The 15,249-nt window shown below is 35.4% G+C and overlaps 1 protein-coding gene across 6 annotated transcripts in view; it reads left to right on the forward strand.

Annotated features, from left to right (window-relative positions):
- SIPA1L2 (signal induced proliferation associated 1 like 2) overlaps positions 1-15,249 on the forward strand; it is a 127,608-nt gene that overhangs the window by 37,269 nt on the left and 75,090 nt on the right. The gene's annotated exons all lie outside the window — the stretch shown is intronic.

Raw genomic sequence — 15,249 nt, forward strand, 5'->3', positions numbered from 1 at the left:
GCATTTTTGGGCAAGGGATAATATTTACCTTAGTTTCAAATACTGCAGAATTTCCACATTGAATATTAGAATGGAAGAACTGATAGGCTCATGAGTTGATAGGCCTTTAGTTCTTTCATGAAGAGTTTTATTAGTAAGCATAGAGACCCATTTTCATTTAATCTGTGGAAGAATTGTTTAACTGGAACAGTAAGTCTATTATTAAAAGGTATTTTTGAAGTGTCTTAGCAAGAAGAAACTAATTCCAGTGACTCCTTTTATGCAACACAGTTTTCTGGGAAGATGTGGCAAAATCATATGGCGTTCCCATTTCATATTCGAAATGAGTTCTTGTATTCATGAAGTACTTTGATCAAGAATGGGTATTTCAGTTATTCTCTTGATAGAAGTCTTGGGGTTTTTTTCTTCATACATGTTCTGTTTGTTTGAATTACTTTGTGGCTTCGATATGCATTTTTGAGGTTTATAAGTACTAATCTCAGTGTTTAAACTCAGATATTAACTGAACACTTTCAAGTAGCTTTAATCAGTTTATGAAGTGTTTAATTATTAGTTTTTTAAGGGAAAGACTAAATATTTCTCTCATATTTCCTCTAAAATACTAACTGAAAAGTGAAACAGATTATTAAGAAAATATTCTAGTTTTAAAAAGTGTGATATAGTACCACAAAGGCTACTGTATATTCTTTTTTCCATATTCTGGTCTTGTTTTAGTTTATCTATACTAAAAATGTGTAATTGTGATCTTCTAAGATTTTATTTGTTTACATACTTTTGTAATTGACAAAGGGTTGATGACAGTGTTCTCTGAAGGGCTTTGTTCCTTGGAATCCTCTCTAGGCTATTATTTGAAGTAGATAATTTGCTGACTTTAAGAACATATTGAAGTACATATTTGTTTTGACTTGGTTTTGACAGGAGGTGGAGGGATGGATTAGCACCTAGGAGTAACACATGTTATTAACTGTTGAGTGTAGGTATATACTCTTCTTATTCAAAGGAAAAGAAGCATTTAGATCATCATACAGCATAGTGGACATTTTAAAAAATCCCATAGCTTCCATACTCTCCTGGAAAGGATAAAGGCAACCAAGGTAACTGATACTATTAATGTTGTACAGTGTCTCATCTGACTGTCTTGAATACCAAAAAGATATATCTTGGGGAAAAAGAAAGGACCGATGAATGAAACTTTCGGAAGATACTAATGAGAAGGAAAAATATTGAGATAAAGGAAGTGACAGTAGAGGAACGGCAGTGAAATTAAAGAACAAAACATTCAGCACAGAAATGACTAGTAAAACCAAAAAATTAAATTACTATTTCTAGATAAGAAGGCTATAGCAAAGACATGCTTTTAAAGTCAGCTGAACTTAAATGTTATGTTGGAAAGCTGGACTTGTGTCAGAATACTAGACCTTGGAAAGGACAAGCAAAAGGATATTTATAAAAGAGGAAGAAATGGACTTGGGTGAAGACAAGGATATAGGATGGGTTTTTTTATCTTCCGTGATATATTCGGAGTCTGAACTTGCCAGGACGAGACAGATCACTTCTTGGTAACAGATTATTTTGGACAAGGAGTTGGATTAATTCTGAGTTTTTCCAGGATAGTTTTCGGCACCAGTGAGCAGAAAGCAATTGATTTGGGTGGAAAACAGATAGCATGAATGTGTGGGAGCTTTTGACTGGTGGTTAGGAAAGCTGCTAGCTTTTGCCATTGCTAGCTTTTGCCATTTGCAATTGCATGCAAATTAAATAAATGGTTGATGAAAACCATTACCATCCTAACTTAGCCTGGCATCCTAATTTACCTTATTGGCCTGTTTACATTCTGAATAGCTATGCTTGAGCAACAATTATCTGTGAATATTCTCATTCCAGACCAAGGGGTGTCACAGTCTAACACAAATTCACTGTCTGATTTGTGCTCCTTGAAAGGAAGATGATATACATATGGATTGAGATGGAAAATATTACATGAATTTGGTATGATTTGTTGAATGCATGGGTTCTAGTATATGGAAATAGAGAAAAGAGGAAGTAAAGAAGCACACTGGAATAAATATAGGTGGGAACAACATCATGAGAGGCAAAGAATTCCTGGTGTATGCGGTAAACATGGCATGTAGGCACACCATTACTTTTATAGAAAGTTAACAAATCCTTCAATGGAAGGAAAAGTATACCCATGCTATTTGTTTTGTAAATATAAATATGTGTAACAAAATCTTCCCAGTGAAATGTGGACAGTCTGGTGAATGATTTGATGATTTGCTGAAATAGCTATTCATGAGACTTTGGCACCGTTTGGTTTTGTTTTTTTTTTTTTCCTCAAGATTTGGCATTTTGGATAGAAAGTAGTGAATTCCTGAGTAAGAGTAATAATAAAAACTAAATACTGAAACTGTACAACCGTACAACTTAATTTTAAGTAGAATGATGTGGTTCCTTAAAATATAATTTTACTGAATGTTCCCCACACTCCCATTCTAAGAGCAGTCTGCTACAATTTGCTGATTTAAATTTGTTTCACTACTTGTGTAGGTCTCATGTAATGAAGCCTTCTGAAGTGCAAGTAGCCTTTTAATTTTTCTAAATACGGCTTTAGATGATTACTTAGCAAGTTTATACCGTTCTGTTTTGGCCCAGATTGCTGTCAAAGCTTTTTATTTTAATATAGTTCTCTAGCTAAGAGAAATAGAGGGGAAGTCTTTCTTCATATAAAATCAAAACTGTTGACCAGAAATTTAGTCTGCATTTTCAGAAAGCATCTAGGAAGAAGAGATGTTTTTCCTCATAGATACCATGGTCTGCAAAAATAATTATTTTATACATATTAAGATATTCCAGAGTCTATAAAGTCTTTACTTAGTTAAGTTTAGGCCTATAAAGCAGAGTTTGGAGCACTTAAAAACAAGATGAGAGGGGAAATTAGGATTTTAGTTAACGATGGTACAACAATTTGCAAAAATTTTTTTTCTCAAAATTGTTTTTAAGATGGGCTTACAGACTAATGAGAGTATGGATGCATTTGTATGCAAAAGCATTTTTCTTACTTTATGCACACACTTGAGGACTGCAGCCTTGAACCTGTACTAAGGTTTGCACCCAAACAGTATGTCTGGAAGAAATTCAAAGAACTGAAACATACACTTGATAGAAACAAATGTATTTATTAGAATTCTCAGTATCTTTGGGGTTGATCTGTCGTTTTGAGGGGGTTTTTAAAGTGAAAAATAGTATATCACAATTTATGCTTAGGAAATCCCAGACTATTTTGGTTTTATTGCCTTTCGCATTGTAAAGGACTACTGATCATACTTCATTCAAGACAGCAGAAATTCACATGAACTTACTGTATGGATAATTCAGTGCATCTTTAATTGCCTTGGTTGATTGGTAGGTTTTTTAATTCTCATGTACCTTTATTGGTTTTAGAAAAGCTAGCCCAGCAGATTCTGTAGAACATTCTTTAAAATCACATTATGAATTGCCCTAGGTAAGGATATTTTTATTAAAGGGTCATACATAATGTTGACATGAATAGCTGAGACCTTTTGTAAGCCACTTATAATTGTTGACAAATATGCAGTCAGAGTTATAAAGGTTATCTAGGTAATAAAGAAAATATGATTTATTTGATAATGTCCTGAATTTTGGGGTAAAAGAACGTGTTGATTTTACTGATAAGTAGTTGAGTACATATGGGGAAGGAAAAGGAATGCTATTTATGTTGTTTATATGTCAAATATGTAGCTTCTCTTATAATAATATGAACCTTTTAAGAGTCAGAGACACAGCAAATGTGATTGTTGCTTTCTAAATTTGGATTTTGAAATAAATCTGTAGTTTATGTAATGCAAATAAGCTGCAAAAAAAAGGGAGATATGCACTGACAGCAAGTAAAAACACAGTTCTAGAAATGTGCGGTCTGTATGAATGATATACAGTTTGTTGGCTGACCCAAAACTTTGTGCTAAATCAAAGCCAATAATGAAATTCAGAGGCAGATTTTTTACAATGCCTACACTGCATTACTATGCCTGTGTGTGAACACTTTAGATAAGTTAATTATACCCTCCTATCTGAACGTTTTCATTTACATAAGGAGTAGAACTTCATAAATCAAATATAAAATTCAGTGTCTGATTTATTGGATGGGGTGTTATGTAATCAGAATTTTAAAAGCAAAAGTTAAAACAAAATTGTCCCTATAAAAGCAAACCATTCTAGAGAATATGAATTTATAATTAACATTCCCCATGCCTCCCAAAAGTGGACCACAGTCCATCATGACCCCAGTTGTGATGCTGACTTCGTCTGGAAAAATGCATATGTGCAGCAGAAAGTCTTCTTTCCAATCTAGAAAAATGAGGTCTTGCCTATCTGACACAAAGTTTTTGAAAGATGTGTTTCCACACTATATTTTTGAAGACTGCTATATTTTTTTCTGTTTGAAATGTATTTATATAGCATATTTTCTCAGCAGGACAATTCCAGAAAATTCTCTGATGTGTGCTTTGACCTAGTAAACTAAAGCAAAATTGTAGAGCAATGATTATGCTATTTTATTTTTTGTGGTGGTTTTTGTTGGTTTTGTGTTTTGGCACCTTTTTTTTTTTTTTTTTTTTTAAATTTGGGGGGGTAGCAGAAGGAAGTGCTCCATAAAGTTTACATAAAGCTTTAATAAAATTATTTTCAATTACAACCCTCTTAAGTCTCGTTGATAACAAGGTTTTTAGCCTAACAACAATTTGGTTCTAGATAATATATCAAATGATCACTGAACAGATGGCAGTGACTTTTTATTGCTATCAAGTGGTGCCAAATTTGAGTGGACTGATGAAAAATGAAGAACAATATTCTGCTAACAAGTCTCCCACTCCTGCTACTGTTCTTCTGTTTGTGTCTAGATTTATGTGAAAAGGGTTTATTCATCAAAAAAGAACTGGTACTCTACAAAGCTGCTCTACATCCTGGAGGTTGACTGTTTCATAGAGGCTCTTGTTTGCCTGAGCTCTATTGTTCAGGGCCAAGTGGTCCCTGCATGTGCTTAGAAATGTCAGGTGGGCACAAGTTACCAAGTTTTTAATGTATTTTGTTAATATTATGAACTCTATTTTCCAAATTATGCTGTAAAATTAAGAAAAAAATAGTTTTTCTGTAGTAACACTATATGAATTAAGCGTATTGTGGTCACCATATATTTCAATGTATTTTCGTTCTATTTGGAATTCCTACTCTTTTGATTTAGAGAAGGAGGATAAAAAAAGTGAAATTTCTGTTCTCAAAATATAGCTTATAAAAAATTATCTTGATGCACAGTGATATGAAGTGGTACTTTATAGCTCTAAAGAGATGCAGAAGTACCTGAGGAGTTACTTGCTGACATCTGAAACTGCAGATCCCCTGTCAACTTGAAATTAAGATTCTGAAAACTGGCCATTAGTATTACCAGTTAATGCTGCTTCACAATTCATGCCAGCTGATAAAGAACCAAGGTCAAACTGAAACAGTTTCCATAAAAGACCATGAAGAGAAATGCTCATGTTTCCTTTTTCTTTAAAACTTATTTTACTTTAATCAACCACTTCATTAATACTAAGAATAATTCAGAAGTGTGATATAGCCATTCTACTGCCAAATGACATGGCATAAAACCTACTTCCTGCTTCATTTTCTTGAAAACACAAGACAGAGAAACAAGGCTAGTATTCCAAATTTTTCCATAAAATGTGCTTCTGTACTTTCTTCTTAGAGAGTAGTTAGAGATCTCTTCCACGCTAGAATGTTTTGAGTTTTGAATGTTCCCTCTGTTGTCATAGGCAGTGTATTTAGGTTTTTTTCATTGTTGTGAACTTTTGTGATGGGAGAGGTTATTCAAATACTTCTCCTTTTACTTTAACAATAAAGTGGACTTAAGGCATTTTTTCCTTTAGAAATGAATTAATTTGATCTTCTAAAACTGTATTTATCCACTTTGTGGTTCCCTCTTTACCCAGAGGTTGCAAAGTGTTAGAAAAAGCGGTGTTAGCTGCAGCAGCTCACCTTCTATAGAACGTGTAGGTGAATGTCTACAATTACATTTAATAATCACAGACTGTTTTTATCCACCCTGGAGGAATGTGGCTGGTCAGTATGGCCCAGAGGAAGGGCTTTTAATGGAAGACACACTCTGAAAGATTTTGAGAAACACTGTGTTCATTAGGATGTTCATTTGGTACAAACTAGGTAGTAGCTGTATGAGGCTGTAGAACAACCAGCCCCTCAGCTGGCTGTCTCAGAGGTGCTTTTTGCCCAACCTGTATTGTTCAGTGCCAGGTGGTGTTTGGAAATGTCAGGTCAGTTCTATAGCCCTAGCAGGAGGAGGGAAGGCAATCAGCATGTTGCCTCTGTGCCTTTCCTTGGGAACCTGTAGAACGTTTGACGAATCTCTGGATGACTCCGGATATATGCATTTGTGATTTGTGTAGTCCCATGGAGGACCCTCTGCTGTCACAGGCCTACAGGTGTAAGGCCTGTCTATAGAAATTCTCCAGAGCATCAACCAGAGAGTGTTTTCTGAAACAGTATTTTTTCCCAAAGGAAGCTGGAACAATAAACTTGTACATATGGCTATAATGAAAAATCTGATTATTTTGAGCCAGTGAGGCCTGCTGCAAGTAAATATATGGAGACCTGTTGGATGACATACCTGTTTCTCATGAACATGAGCAGAATGAAAGTTCAACATTTTATCAGTTATTCTTTAGAGTCCTCTCATTTTATACCACTGAAACCACTCTGGAATGGCCTTTTCCATCAAGTAATAAGTCTTATGGTAATATGTCAAAACAGAAGATTTTTGGAATGAAATAGGGAGTTTGTTTCTCAAACTCAAGCTGTTGTGTACCTGTGACTAAAATCCATGCACCCTCCTTTGGCTGTCTCTTCCATCAATGGATGTATTGGGTGTGTCTTTTGCTTTAGGGAGGCTCGCTCTTTCTACTTCAAAAAATTTGATGTCCTTAAAAGCTGTATGCATTGGAGCGAGTATTTTTGGTGGGAGCAGCATTAGTATTGTTCTAGTACTAAGTGGTTTGCTATTTGGAGGAATTTGGCAATCTCTGGAGATGATGTCCAATGTATGGGTTTGTGAGTTCATACTATAGAATCCGAGTGAGTCCTTAGGACACTGCAAATAGTCTGACATCACCAATGTGAACATGGCAGGCTTAATCTGTCCTCCTCCCCGAGGCAGCATTTTTACTATCAAACGCAGTTATAATAGAAGCATATAAAAGAACTTGCTTGTTCTGGCTAAAAATGGCTTTGTATATTTCAAAGACTCTCTTGAGTACTGTGTCAGCATCTGAAACCTACTTCGTGGAATAGGCGGCCTCAGCTGTTTAATAGATGTATTGTTTTATCTTTTCACTGAGTGGATGAAAAAGCTTTGTTTTGGGCCTCACTGTACTAGACTTACGAAAAGTGGAATTGCCTCATGAATTTCTGTGACATATTGACTCAGAAAAGTCAAAGCTTGCAATCTTGTTCTCTTTTCCTGAACTCCTCTGGAAGTACTTGACTCCTTATTCAACTTCAGTGCAGCCTCTGAACCTGTTTCCAAATTTCTATCTTGGAGTGTGAAATAACAATCTAAATCTTAGCACATCTCTACTTTCCTATCAACTTTTTATTAAAAGTTATTTCTTCAGATAGCCAGGGAGGTGCCAACTCCAGTATTCCCAGTTTTTTTCACAGCAATCAAAAGCAATTGTATGCACTACGTGGAAACATCCTTACGCACATATCCCAAAAACATTTGAGATAATTTCTCTAGAAAATACAGTGCTACTGCATTCCGTTAGAAGTTTATGCAAACATGTTTTTCAGTTATAAATCTCCCTTCATTCATGAATTTTTGAAGATTGATAAGAGATAATGATGTTACTTAACTACTTCTAATTTTTGATCACATGATTCCATCTGTAGCAATTTGTTGTATGTTGTAAGGACAGCAATTCTTGCAGCGTGACTCTTTTCTTTAAATGAAATTGATGTTTTGTAGTATTATGTGGGTTATTTGTTGTGGTTTTTTCCCCTGGTTTTCCTTAGGCCTGCTCTTGGGCCAAGTGCTTTTCAATTGCAACTTCAATAACCATTTGTGTGCTGAGCTAGAATTTTAACAGAAAAAATAATTTCTGATGTCGCTAATTCTGGGGAAAGGTAGAATATCTTATTTTCTTTGTTTTAAAATGATGCAATACTCTTTTAAATCACTGAGTTGCTTTTTGCTTCTGCTGAATTTATAAGAACTACATAACAAACAGTGTTTTTAGTATTTGTATATGTGTATTAAGAACTTGAAGGTGAAAAGTTGAACTTGAAATGAAGCACATGTAAAATATTCCTTTCTCAACGTAGAGTATGAATATTCCCCTTTCTATATAGTCTTCTGCTCGTTGGTTTACAGATGCTGTATTTCTCTTTCGGTGTTATCCCAGCTCACGTACAATTGGTTGTCCTTTTCCTTGTCTTTGAATGATGCGAATGTGGTGCACAAGGCCAGTCTTTATCTTTCTAAGCTTTGCCTCTGACAGTGACTTCATACACTTGTTGTTTACCAACTGGATTATCATGGTATTTAGCATCCTGTACAGTGGGGTCACTGTATGAGGATAGTGTTCCAACAGGACAAAGGAATAGTCCCTGCCTTGTCTATTATGCAATTTAAATGAGAATGCATGTGTTCAAGCAGGGAGGGACAATTCAAGAATCAGCAGACTTTTGACAGTTTCAGAGCCTGTAGACAGTACTGTTTCTCCTGACGTTTCAGAGGTTGTCCAGCTTGCTTGGGAAGACCACTAAAAATTGCTCTTTTGTTGGTTTTCAGTGGAACTTGCTTCAGTGCAATGTTTCTGTATTATAACTGTAAATGAATCATCTTTTCCCTTTCAAAATAATTCATTCTTTGTCTGATCTGAACTCTCTTACTGAATAGTTTCTACTGACTGAGTAGAAGTACATGCCATGCAAACAGATTTTTGCTCCGTTCTTTTTAGGATTTTGACCTACACTGAATATAGAAAGTGTTATACAAAATTTATTTCTGTTTATCTGCTGACTGATATTTCATACTGATGTGGATGAATCTTGTTTATGACATATGTGTTGAAGACTCTTCAGTCTCAAAGATGAAACTAGAATTAAAATTCTGAATTATCAGTATTTTATGGATAAATCTATCTATAAGGAGACTGTAATTGCAATGAAGTGTTGGAGGCACAGACGTAAGTACATATAAATTCTTTAAGGTGGGGAAATATCTAAGGATCATCCAGTCTGACATAGTGTGTAAAATATGTTCTGGATGTCTTTTTAGTCTCCGTGTAGAGAACAGATTACTTAATACTCAGTAAGTTGGGTTCTTTTTTGGTTTTCCTACCCTTTGACACCTAGATTCTTGAACAGAAAGAATGAAAGGACAAAAAGACAGTTTGGATTCTGGTGGGGTTTTTTTGTTTTGTTTTTTTAAATTTCACTGATACCAGAACTTGATTGACAGGTATATAACTTCTATTTGCAATTATATGAGACTTCAAAAACATTATATTGGTTAATAATGATAATCTGTGAGGAGTTTGGTGCCTTTCCCTGTGTGCCCCCTCCCCTTGGGATAGTAAGTGGTCAGAGCTTTTATTCAACCCTTCTCTGAAAAAATTCTTTGTCTAAGATTTCAGTGTTAAAATTTTTCCTTTTTACTTCATTAATTGCATTATGTTGTAGGCGTTACTGTATTTTAAGCTTCATAACTTCAGTTAAAAATAACTGAATTTGAAGAACTCGAAAGATTCTCAGTGTGTGTGTGTGTCAGTGGTAGTTTTGCTGTTGATTTCACTCTACTACTTTACATGGTTTGACCTGAATAAGATATAACTTCAGTTCCAGTTTCATAGTTAAACTCTGCATAAGCTGCATAATTGTGCTGTTTATAATAGGGCTGTAAGAATAGGAGGATATCCAGTTTGTTCTGGAAATCTAATTAGCCTTAATGCATCTTAGTGTCAAAAGTTATGCTATTGGAACAATAGAATATTGGTATAAATATTCTAAGAAAATTGGGTGCTAAAATACTCAACCACAAATTTATCTAAACTTATTTTTCAGTAACAGAAGGTTATTTCTAACAGAAAGTTTAGAATCAATGACAGTGAGGTTAGAGTCAGTAATAGCTCTATGAAACACTGATATTCACTGAGAGATAACCCAGGTTGCTTGATGAAAAACTTAAACAGTGTCTTTTAATTAAACAAAGCATGAATTGAGATACAATGTGTAGGACCAAATATTCAGGAAAAGTAATAGAAGACAGGCTAAAGAGAAGCTGCTGGCACTTTGTGATGGATATTCTTTGCTGTAATGAGTTACACAAAAGACAGTGCATCTTTTGTAATGGCATTTTGAGTTCTTTTTCACTGAATGGATGTAGGATATTTTAAAAAACACAAACCATCTCATAGTATTGAGTATCGTTTTTAGCAGTTGGAAGGTATAATATATATTTTCTCTGGAAAAGCCAGGATGACAGGTGGGGGAATCTTGACACTAAGTTAAAGAAGTCTAGCGTTTTTAAGGGTCTATTTAATGTTCTGTCTTACACAATTATTCCTGTAGTTGGTCATGAGATTTTTCTCAGCCTGTTAATGAAGGAGAACAGTTATGATGGGAGTGGTTTCTCAAAAATAAAACACCTTTCATTGAACAGCACTGAACAGATGTGGAATTCAAAGTTCTGTTGCATCTGTCTCGATATTTATGTGCATCTACCATTTTCTTTGTTGGAGAAGGGAACTGTGTTTGAAGAACAGAGTATGTTATTTCTTTTTTACCCCAGATCTTGCAGCAGTCCAAAACCAGTGCAATTCCACTTTTTTATAAGAAATGTGATGGTCATAGTGCTGAGAACCATGTGGTCTGTTGTCACTCTTAGCTATAGCTCCTTCCCCCCACTCACCATGACTGGAGGTGGATACATTTCTGTAACTATGCCATTTTCATTTTTTCTTCTGATATTTCTCTCACAAGCAGAGACTGTAAATGTAAAGAAATACAGCATAGCTAAGGAAGTGTGCCACAAATATTCACTACACAGGAGCTCATCTCTATTTCCATTAGTCAAAATGAAGGTCTTCCCATCCTTCTTCTGCCTTTTGTCTATGTCTGCATATTATTCAAGTATGTGAAATATGCATATGAGAATTAACTATTTATACTGTAGTAGTTATAGCTTTAGTTGATGTATAATAATTTGAACAATTTTTTTCATGAGCTCTGCTTATAATTTGTTCATTGTATTATTTCCAATCCATTTTCCACAGCTGCAATCTGAATAAGTGCCTCAATTATAGTTAGTGTTATTCTTTAATATTCACTGAGCCTCATGGAAAACTTTGAAAGAAATATTCTATTTAAAGACAATTATGCTTAAATATCATGGTTTTCTAAATACATTTGCATGAAAAAATCTCACCAGAAACATGAAGAACTCATTTTTCTCTTTCATACTACTATCTGCAGTAATAATTATCCCATGTGACATCATAATCAACTGTCATATGATATCACAGTTTAGTGTGACCAGAATTTTCCGACTTGAACACACAATTAAGTAGCGTTGCTTGAAAACCAGACATAGCTATCACTTTGCTTCTGAAAATTGGATAGTTCTCATTTAGGAATCATTAAAAAATAATAGTTATATTAAAATATGTAGATCTAAAAAACATTTGCTAATGTAATATTTTTTTAAAATCTGCATAAAAAACCTTTTTTGCATTATTTTGTAATTTTTCAAAAATTACTTCTTTTTTTTTTCTGATGGCAATCTTAGTTTTAGGAAGTAATACCTTGTGACAGATTTGTTCAGTGAGTTATCTGCTCTAGACCTTGTAAAAGTACAGGCAGCTTAGAAGACCATGTACATTTCTCTTTTGCACACTTCTTTTATATTGCACTTTCAAGTACGTGCCTGAAGGCAGAATTTTCCTGCTAACTTTAGATTCTCATGGAGTAGCCATTGTGTAACTGCTACTCTGCTATTGTGGACAAACACATAACGCTACGTGTTCCTTTGAAGAGTGGAAACTCACTGGAGTGAGCACGCAGAAAATGCTGTGTAGAATCCATTGAATGCAAATTAAATATCTGATCTTCGGCTTTTGGCACATTATTCTGGCCTATACTCCTATTTTATCAAATTGCACTTCCCCTTTTTTAAGATTAGTAGAGCTTGAGAGTCACGGTTTATAGAATTGTCATCTTGATAAATAGTAGAGATTAATGCTTTCATCCAAATTATGCATTCTTTTTAGGATGATAACATTACATAATAATAGGGGCAGATTTCCAAAGTCTTGATCAACAAAATGATCACAGAAAGACTTCTTAAATAATTCATTTCCATCTATCAAGGCTGACATGAGGCAGCGTTACCAAACAACCTCCTTTTGACAGGATAGTCCAATAGTACAGTTCTTATTCATTGCTCTGCTACTGGCACAGGAACATTTGTGGGCAAGTATCCAGGTCCCCAGGAAACTTGGAATCATTCCACGTTAAAGAACTGTAACTGTAGCTAACAAACCAGCTGCTGTATTGAGCTCAGAAGGAAGGCTTTGTAGTTGTGTGGAAGGAACTTAAGTTATTTGCATAACATCCAGCAGTCTTAGTGGGAAGGGTTGGCAGGAGCACAACAGCAGGGTAGGCATCCAGCTTTTCTTTTTTGACCTTATCTGTCACTGATTCCATTCTTCAGTGCTAGGATGAGATGAAAAGAGAGGGAAGTGAAGAACTTGACCAAGAGAGCTGTACAGGTCTGAAGAGAAGGGTACTCGTGGTCATATTGGCAGCATTCTTTGAGAAACTAATAGTTTATTAACTTCAGCAAAGAAAATTTGTTTTATAATACATAGTATCAACATCTGTAGGGCAATATTTGTGAGTTGGTGAATTCTTACTATGGAGAGAGAAAAATCTTAACAACAAATACAGGAGAATATAGTGCTGTCAAACAGAACATACTGTTGTACCGAGTTACCAGAATTTACAGAAATGGTCAGCCATATTAAAAACAGGAGTTTTTCAATTAGGCCAACTTTAGATTAAGAAAAAGAAATAACAGTATGTCTTCAATATACTACGTCACTTCTTCAACCATTAGTTTTTCCAATAAAATATTTCCAAAAAGGCATTTCTTTGGTCTTCTGTCTCACCAGCTTTACACTGTAAAGAAAACAAATTCTCTTTTTAAATACTGTCTTTTGCAATGTACCTTTGTTTTAAAATACTTCATCTAGTATTTAAGCTACCACCACCAAAGAAAAAGGAGTCTTGCTTTCCTATGGCCTTCAGGCTCTCTCCTTGCCTTCCACAAATACAGCTGTTTGTGAGGCCAAACGGTAAATCACACTGTGGATTTGAATGGAAAATAAATGGGGTGATAGTCTCCCTCTGTTGCTCTTTCCTTCTGTCTTCCACCACCTCATCCCCAATTTAATTTCAACCTGCACTGTGTTCCTGGTCCAATTCACTACTTTTGCACAAATGCTTATCACAGAAAAAGGGTTAACACAAGAGAAGAAAGTAATGGAATTTTTGCAGAATAGCCTTTTCTTACCTTATATGTATTTTTTATTCTGTGAGAGATTATTTTTAATTTAAAAATGCATAAACTAATGAATTGTATGAATAGTTTTTATGTAGGAAAGGACAAGAAGGCTTAGAAGACATATTTCACTGTAATTTCAAAGAAAATGGAATCAACCTTCAATAAGAAGTTAAATTTCTTTCCCAGTATGTGAAATTGAACTCTGTGTGTTCTCCCTCCTTTATATTCTTGCAGAAACAGACAAGATGATTCTGGAATAGTTTAATTTTCTTTCAGAGTTTCTATTTAGCGGAGGTTTCTCACACTTCTGTGATTGTATAAAGAACAATCTATGAGATTATTAAAAAGCTGTCAGCTGTTCATGTTAATGTGTATGGCATAGAGATTACTTGTATTTCACCTTTGTAATATTACCTGTGTGCTCCAAAAACGTTAAGCGTATTGATGTATCTGAGAGGAGTCCTACAAAAAAGTCTTCGGGTTATTGGTGGGAGAGAAGCTGGACACGACCCAGCAATGTGCTCTCGCAGCCCAGAAAGCCAATTGCATCCTGGGCTGCATCAAAAGCAGCGTGGCCAGCAGGTGGAGGGCGGGGATTCTGCCCCTCTACTCTCTGCTCTGATGAGACCCCACCTGGAGTATTGCATCTGCCTGTGGGGCCCAGCACAGGAAGGACACAGACCTGTTGGAGCCAGTCCAGAGGAAGGCCAAGAAGGTGATCAGAGGGGTGGAACACCTCCTGTGAGGAAAGGCTGAGAGAGCTGGGCTTGTTCAGCTTGGAGGAGAGTAGGCTCCAGGGAAACCTAATTGTGGCCACCCAGTACCTACAAGAGAGCCAAGAGGAACTTCATACAGGACATACAGTGACTAGGTGAGGGTTAACTATTTTAAACTGAAAGAGGTTAGGTTTAGAGCACCACCCCCATGCCAGGACTAGATGATATTTAGGGTCTCCTTCCAACCCAAACTGTTCTGTGATTCTATGACCAACATTTTTCTTTTTGTGTTGCATTTTCATATCAAAAAATCCTACGTGTCACTTTTCAGATAGTGTTTCTCTGAACATGTAGGTTGTTTAAACAATCTTTTGGACTCCTGTAAAGAACCCAAAACATTATTGTAATTGTCTTCATCGGCCATCAAGGAATTCATACGTAATGAAAGTAAGCTGCAATGCTATACTGTTGTTGTCACCAATTTCCACTACCAGTCACATATAAAACCATACCAGCATGATACTAGTGTAAGTCTAAAATGTTTATTAACCCATTACTGTAGAAGACTGCTTAAATTTTCTGTATCAAACATGACTTTGTGTTGATTTCTGACAAGCAGAAAAAAATAAGGTGTCACATTTTAATTTATATTATCCTTTTGCCCGTCATCCTTTTATTTCAAGCTAATTTGTCTTTTTCTTAATCTCTGGTAAATGCATATTAACTTTATTTGCAGCATCTTAAAAGATCATTATGTTGGCATTTTTGTTCAAGGAACAAAATCTGTGAAAGAAGTACATAACATTCTGTCTTGATTCTTATTTTAGTCTGCTTTTATACAACAGATTAAAGGATGGGCTCTGTCTGCAAATGGATCTTCAC

This window comes from Myiozetetes cayanensis, unplaced genomic scaffold (genome assembly GCF_022539395.1).
Source record: "Myiozetetes cayanensis isolate MyiCay16 unplaced genomic scaffold, myiCay2020 scf2-11, whole genome shotgun sequence".
Taxonomy (NCBI): Eukaryota; Metazoa; Chordata; class Aves; order Passeriformes; family Tyrannidae; genus Myiozetetes; species Myiozetetes cayanensis.